The 7,500-nt window shown below is 27.0% G+C and overlaps 1 protein-coding gene across 4 annotated transcripts in view; it reads right to left on the bottom strand.

Annotated features, from left to right (window-relative positions):
- Nucleotides 1-7,500, bottom strand: part of HnRNP-K (Heterogeneous nuclear ribonucleoprotein K) — a 157,240-nt gene that overhangs the window by 107,541 nt on the left and 42,199 nt on the right. For 3 of the 4 annotated variants that reach the window (XM_085659479.1, XM_085659480.1, XM_085659481.1), the window contains one exon: nucleotides 4,800-4,887. The exons of the other annotated variant lie outside the window; for it this stretch is intronic. The gene's annotated coding sequence lies outside the window, so the exon portion shown is untranslated. The remainder of the gene's footprint in view (nucleotides 1-4,799; nucleotides 4,888-7,500) is intronic. 4 annotated transcript variants of the gene reach the window in all.

Raw genomic sequence — 7,500 nt, 5'->3', positions numbered from 1 at the left:
TAATAATAATAGGAAGAAAATGAATATATATTTTCACATTAATAATTGATAAAAATTACCATTATATTGGTAAAAATTATTAAACACACACACATACACAAATATATAAATATTATTATACCATGACTACAATGAAATCGTAAATTTTAGATAAAAAAAATTCCGCGATTATGATAAAATAAACAAATGTATATGTCGATAGCGAAAATTTCTAATTTATATGAGCAAAATAGAGAAAGAAAGTGAATTTATGGCTTCAAGTTTCTAAGCCTACTTAGTTCTGGCATGTCAATAGTATTAGAAAAAAAGGGAAATGAAAAATATACATGTATACATACACACAAATGTGCAGATAAAAGCGCGTATTTAGCTAGACACGTCGCGTCGCACCGCACCGTGGCAAATTAGAAGATAATAAAAAAAGGTTTCCATAACCGGTTTCTTGTCTATCGTGTACGGTTTCACCGAAGATACTCGAAACCACGGTACGAATATAACCGATCAAAGAAGCTCGTTAATGTGAAAAGAGTGAAACAGAGAGAAAGGAAAGAGAGAAAGAGGTGAAGACAAACAGACGAACAGACAGACAGACGGAGAAAGAGAGAGGGGGGAGAGGGAGAGGGGGAGAGAGGGAGAGGGAGAGGGGGGGAGAGAGGGAGAGGGAGAGAGGGGGGGAGGAAGAAAGATAAAAAAGAAGAGAGATAGGAAGAGAGATAAATAGAGATAGTAGAGTTAATACTTGTCCTCATTCTCTTTTCTTTACTATTCAAATCACTTTTTTCCCACTTTTAGAATGATATAACAAGATAACTAAAATGTTTGTAATTTCGCTCATACAAGTCAATCATCAAACAAGTCTAGTTTACATGAGAGACAAAGAAGATAATTATATTCGACCTGAAATATTAAACAAAAGAAACGACAAAATTGAAATGTTTTACTTTCTACCCCCCCCCCCCTATAAAACAAAAATAAAAACAAGAATGCTTGCTCGAAAAAAAAATAAAATAAATCATATCAGATAAATAAATAAATAATATTAATATGTAATAATACTATATATAATAATAAATAAATAATAATACTAATTTGATAGTATAAAATAATAAATTTGTATAAACAATAATTTATTTAAAATAGAAAAAAACAACACTATAAATTGTTTTAGAATCATAGTAAACATAAAAAGGTTATATCTTTCTAACTTATCTCGATAATTTATTTATTTAATAATTTATTTGTCTAAACAAGAAATTGTATTGTCAGTTATAATATATGTATAGTACTACAAGTCGTTTTGAACAAATAAATAAATATGACAAAATATTTTCTAAGTCTTTAATAATTTATTTATAATTTCTACTTCTTATTTATTTATTCATTTACTTATTTCAAGAATACATTGTATTATCAGAATTAAAAAAAAATACATATATATGTTATAATATTTATTTCGAAAAAAGGATAAAATAATAAAAAAAATAACACAATTCTAAATTTCCTACACCTTTTATAATTTATTTAACGTTCAATAATCAAATGAACGTTCCTATTTGTTAAACAAAAAAAAGCCCAACAATAACCATAACGACAAAAAAATTATAATATTACTATTTACGATCTGATAAAGAAACAAAATTACAAACGTTTAAAAAGGCGAAAATTCGATTGTCCTTATCTAAAAAGAATCACAAAAGGAAAGAAAAAAAATCATTATCAGCGATTGCGATTAAATCTCGAATATATCGAATAATGAGGGATATCGTTGTCTCAAACGTAATTGACGAGCATTGACGTGTAATAAAATAATATGAATCACGATTAAGATAATGATCGAGGGAAACTCGAAATGGTGGCGGCAGCATAGTGGGTGAGGGGGAGAAGGTGATTGTGGTAATGACGTTATGGCGTTGTTGTGCTCTCTCTCCCCCTCTCCTCCCCTCTCTCTACGTTCATTTCAACGAGTTAGAAAGAGAAAGACAGAACTCATGAAGAAATGAAATGGAAAAACACGGTACTCTGTGATTTCACGGCTGAGGCAAACGCGAAGAAGATTCACAATCACGCTTCGTGATTCATTCTACGATTTACGATGAGAAAAAGTATTGCTGAGGACAGACGGACGAGGATGATTCGAGAATAATAATAATAATAATAATAATAATAATAATAATAATAATAATAATAATAATAATGAAAAAATGAAAAAAATTCGTTCATCTCTCTCACTTTTTGTATCAGAACTATGTACATATGTTTCTTTCTCTTTTTTTTCTTCATAACTATCAAAAAGATAAAAAAGTAAATGAATTTATAATTAAAATATATATATATATATATATATATATATATAGAGAGAGAGAGAGAGAGAGAGAGAGAGAGAGAGAGAGAAAGAGAGAGAGAGAGCTTTATACATGTTCCTTCATTTTGTTTTCTCTCTTTTCTTTTATTTTTTAAAACGACGGAAATATGGAATATGTCGATATTTTTATAATACCAATGATGTAAAAAAATCTATTGTTCTTATATATATAAATTGTCAACGTTAACAAATGACATTAATAATAATTATTAAAAAATTAATTAGAAACAGTGTAGAAATCAGTACTAGATTTGAAACTCCTAATATTATAATTTAATTTAAATATCATCATATAAATGATTATAATACAAATTTATTCGGTTTATTTCAAATATTATTAAGTAAAAATATCTTTGTAAAATAATATTAATAAACATGTTTAATTAGAAAATGATGAACTTGTGTCTTATGAAAAAAGTCGCATAAGAAAGACTAGAATATTTACGAAGATTTAAATAAATAAATAAATAAATAAATAAATAAATAAATAAATAAATATATGTATATATATATATATATAAATCTACAAAATATTAGAAAAAAACTACAAAAAATTAGAAAAGGAAAGAGAAACTTATTTTTATAAGAAGCGTTATAGAAATGTTTATAAAATTTAAATTGAACCTTAAATTGTATAAGAATATTAGAAAATAGAATAGAAATAGAGGAAGAAATGTCTATATCAATAAAGAGCGACATGAAAAAATTCTTTTTAATTATATCGTACATTAAATCGCAAGTATTGTGAAAAAAGAAAAAACAATGAAAATTGAGGAAATATATAAAGATATTAAAAAAAGAATAGAAATAAAAGAAGAAATAATTATATGAATAAGGAGTGACATAAAAATATTTAGAAAAACTAAATCGAATATTAAATCGGAAACATTATGAGGAAAAAAAAACAGGAAATTCAACAAAAAAAAAAGAAATAGCCGAATATCTAAGAAATTTGTGAGGTTAGATAACAAAAAAAGAGAAAAAAGGGGAAAAAGAAAAATAGAAAAATAAAAAGAGAAAGAGATATCTATATCTATAAGGAGTGGCATAGAAATGCGATTCCGTTGGGCGCTCGTCTTATTTCTTAGAAAAAGCAAACGGTCACGCTAGTTACTTGAAACAATGAGACGATGGTAATCTGTTTCACTCATGTGCAAGAGAAGTGGCGGCCGCGAAAGCAGGACTATGTACGATAATTAAAAGAACCAGTGCGTTAGAATGTACTAATATATAACATATATGAACATGTTTTATATACAGGGTGAACCGAAAAATTCCTAGACAGGTCCAAACTTCCTCGAAGATATTAAAATAAAATTACTTTTCCAATCCATATTTGTTCAGGATAATTTGTTTTTTTTCTTTGATTGTAAAAAAAAACTACTAGCTTAACTTGTAAAATTACAAGTCTAATTACAAACCTATATAATATCGATATAGTGATAGATTTTCAAAATTGCTTAAAGACCTTCTAATCACATCTAAATACTTTTGTCCATCTTCTATATATGAATATAAAACAATTAACACACAAAGATCTTCCTTAAAGAAAGTTTTCTTGAATACTAATAATTGGAAAAGAAAAGGAAGGAAGAAAGAGCTCATGAGAAAATTAATTTTCTTAATGAATGAATGAATGAATGAATGAATAAAATGAAAGTAAACTGAACCATTTCAAATTCACCGTCAAATGCGAAATTTCAACGAACAAATAGAATGAAATATTTAAAAAAAATTTTATCTTAATTCTTGTTATTTTCTTCTACCGAATTTTATACGAGACATAAAAATTCTTTAAGTTGAAATTTCGAACATTGTTGTAAAGAGAAATTAACACGCGATGCATTTAATTAACCTATTCTAATATTTAACGATGAGTATTTAACATTCAATTAATTCCCATAATAATAATGCGCAATAATGGAATTTTCAAATTCTCCCAATATTCGCGAGTATTTATGGAAGACCGATTATTTTCTATGAGGAAGGAAGGGGAAGAGAGAGAGAGAGAGAGAGAGAGAGAGAGAGAGAGAGAGAGAGAGAGAGAGAGAGAGAGAGAGAGAGAGAGAGAGAGAGAGAGAGAGAGAGAGAGAGAGAGAGAGAGAGAGAGAGAGAGAGAGAGAGAGAGAGAGAGAGAGAGAGAGAGAGAGAGAGAGAGAGAGTGAGAGAAAGAGAGAGAAAGAGAGAGAATGTGAGTCCATGCGCGCACGCACATGCAAGCAAATAAGCCCGAATCAAAACGACAAAGTTTCTGGTTTTTTCCTCTTTCTTTTTTGTTCTTCGAAAAAGGCATTTATTAAATAATATAATTATATATAATATAATTATAATATAATTAAATAATATAATTAATGATATAATAAATATTCATCGCAATTTTTTTGCTTTTTTCCTTTCTTTTATTAAAAGAAATTAAATAAAATTAAGAAAAACTGACCTTGCTGCTGAATTTATCTAAGATGGCGGGAGATTCGTAGATTGTGTCGTCACTTTTCAACGATAATTCACTTCGCGATTTCCTTTATCTGAAATTAGAACAAATATATATATATATACACACACACGCGCACAACATTATGTTATAATACATATATGTAAATTAGTTATAATTAATATTATATATAATAAATTTTATATGTATAATAAATAAATGTTTTTTTTCCATGATATGGGGAAACAAATAAGTAAAATGAAATTTGATCGATGACAGATACTGAAAAATAAACCGTAGATAAAAATTTAAGTTGTGAACGAAATAACTTTAAGCTAAAAAAAAAGGAAAAAAATGCATATATAAATAATAATAATAATAATAATAATAATAATAATAATAATAATAATAATAATAATAATAATAATAATAATATTAATAATAATAATAATAAACATTGATCTTCCTCGCAATGCACTCCATAAATGCAACTAAAACTCTCTCTCTCTCTCTCTCTCTCTCTCTCTCTCTCTCTCTCTCTCTCTCTCTCTCTCTCTCTCTCTCTCTCTCTCTCTCTCTCTCTCTCTCTCTCTCTCTCTCTCTCTCTCTCTCTCTCTCTCTCTCTCTCTCTCTCTCTCTCTCTCTCTCTCTCTCTCTCTCTCTCTCTCTCTCTCTCTCTCTCTCTCTCTCTCTCTCTCTCTCTCTCTCTCCTCTCTATTCTGTTCTATCGCAACGATACCGCGAGATGCCAACACAATTTCCTGTTGCCGGCAGCACTTTTTCTTATCTTGCTTTATATCGTCATTCTTCTATGAGAAACAACTAACGAGTTTTTGACAATTTGTTTTCTAATACTTTTTCTAACATCTTTCTAAAATACTTCTTTTGAAGAATACTTATTAGAAAATTAAAAAAAATTAAAAAAAAGATCTGAATTATTCATTAAATCGCAAAGCTGCTTATCATTAAATTTGTTCTCTAATTTTCTCTAATTATTAATATTAATATTTTCTTTTTCTTTCTAATTACTGTTCACACTTTCCATTAACTTTTCATAATTTATCGATGTTTCGATAATCGATTTTCTCTACTTTTCTAATATCTTTCTAACATCTTATATTTTTCAATTTAGAAGAATTTTTATTAGAAGAGATTTTAGAAGAAATTTTTTCAAATTATTCTTCAATCTTGTCGAATAAACATTTCATAATTTATATAATATAAAATAAAAAATATTTAAAAAAAGAAAAAAGAAGATGAAATCAAAGAAAGATAATAAAATAATGAAATTTTAATCGTGCCAAAGACAGTTAACATCAATTTTCACGTTATCATTTTCTACCACAAAATTATACATAATTATTTTCCACGGAGAAATTATTATTATTATTATTACTATTATTATTATTATTATTATTATTATTATTATTATTATTATTATTATTATTATAATTACAATTATTATTATTGTTGTTGTTGTTATTATTATTATTATTATATTACAATTATTATTATTACATCATAAAAATTATTATCACGTCGATTAATAATATAACATCGAATTATATTCTATTAAAAGAGATACGACTCGGTTTCGATTTCAAACAAACACATACAAACGCAAACACAAACATATACACACACTACTACTACTACTACTACTACTACTACTACTACTACTATTACTACTACTACTATTACTACTACTACTACTACTACTACTATTACTACTACTACTACTACTACTACTATTACTACTACTACTACTACTACTACTACTATTACTACTACTACTACGACTACTACTATTACTACTACTACTACTGCTACTATTACTACTACTACGACTACTGCTACTATTACTACTACTACGACTACTACTATTACTACTACTACTACTACTACTATTACTACTACTACTACTACGACTACTACTATTACTACTACTACTACTACTACTGCTGCTGCTGCTGCTATTACGTATGCGTCAAACAATTTAATAGAGAAAACGATTCCTTTTAATTCGATTTACATCAGCACATATAACTATAACTGTAATGATTTTAAATGATTTCTCATTACTTAACTCGATTTGTCGTTTTACTGTTGGCAATGCAATATCTTTGACAAAATGCCGATAAAGATTACGAAGTAATGGTTATCTAGAGATAAATAGATATCGCTGTTAAATTAGAAAAAAATAAGTTCAATTTTTCTTTTCTTTTTTTATTGATGAGATTTAACAAACAATGTTTTCTTCTTTTTTCTTTTTAATCTCATAACTTTACTATTTCCATAAATAATCATACTGATCGCGAAAACTCAAGAATAATCCTATAAAATATCGATAAAATTCTCTGACCAATTTAACTTGAAGCAAATGTATAACATACAAAGTGTCTCCAAAATCAAAATATTTATTTCAGTGACTTAGAATATTAAAAAAAAAGAATCCTATGTCGCCGTAAAGATATATATTTACGGCGCATATTTTTATATTTGAAAGAAAAAAAAAATAATAAGAATCGAAATTTCGAAATTTAAACAATTTATAAACTCACTATTTGAATATAAGATCCGTATATCACCTATGATGAACGTGGTGTATTAGTGATAACATACAAGATGATAAAAATCATGATAAATAGAAGAAAATATTAAAGAAATATTTTCATATGAAAACTTCATAAAATTCCATTAAAAAAGT

This window comes from Vespa mandarinia, chromosome 9 (genome assembly GCF_050613455.1).
Source record: "Vespa mandarinia isolate Hongniang chromosome 9, ASM5061345v1, whole genome shotgun sequence".
NCBI classification, from domain to species: Eukaryota; Metazoa; Arthropoda; class Insecta; order Hymenoptera; family Vespidae; genus Vespa; species Vespa mandarinia.
The sequence above is the reverse complement of the archived record's forward strand: the minus strand, read 5'-3'. Positions and strand labels throughout refer to the sequence as shown.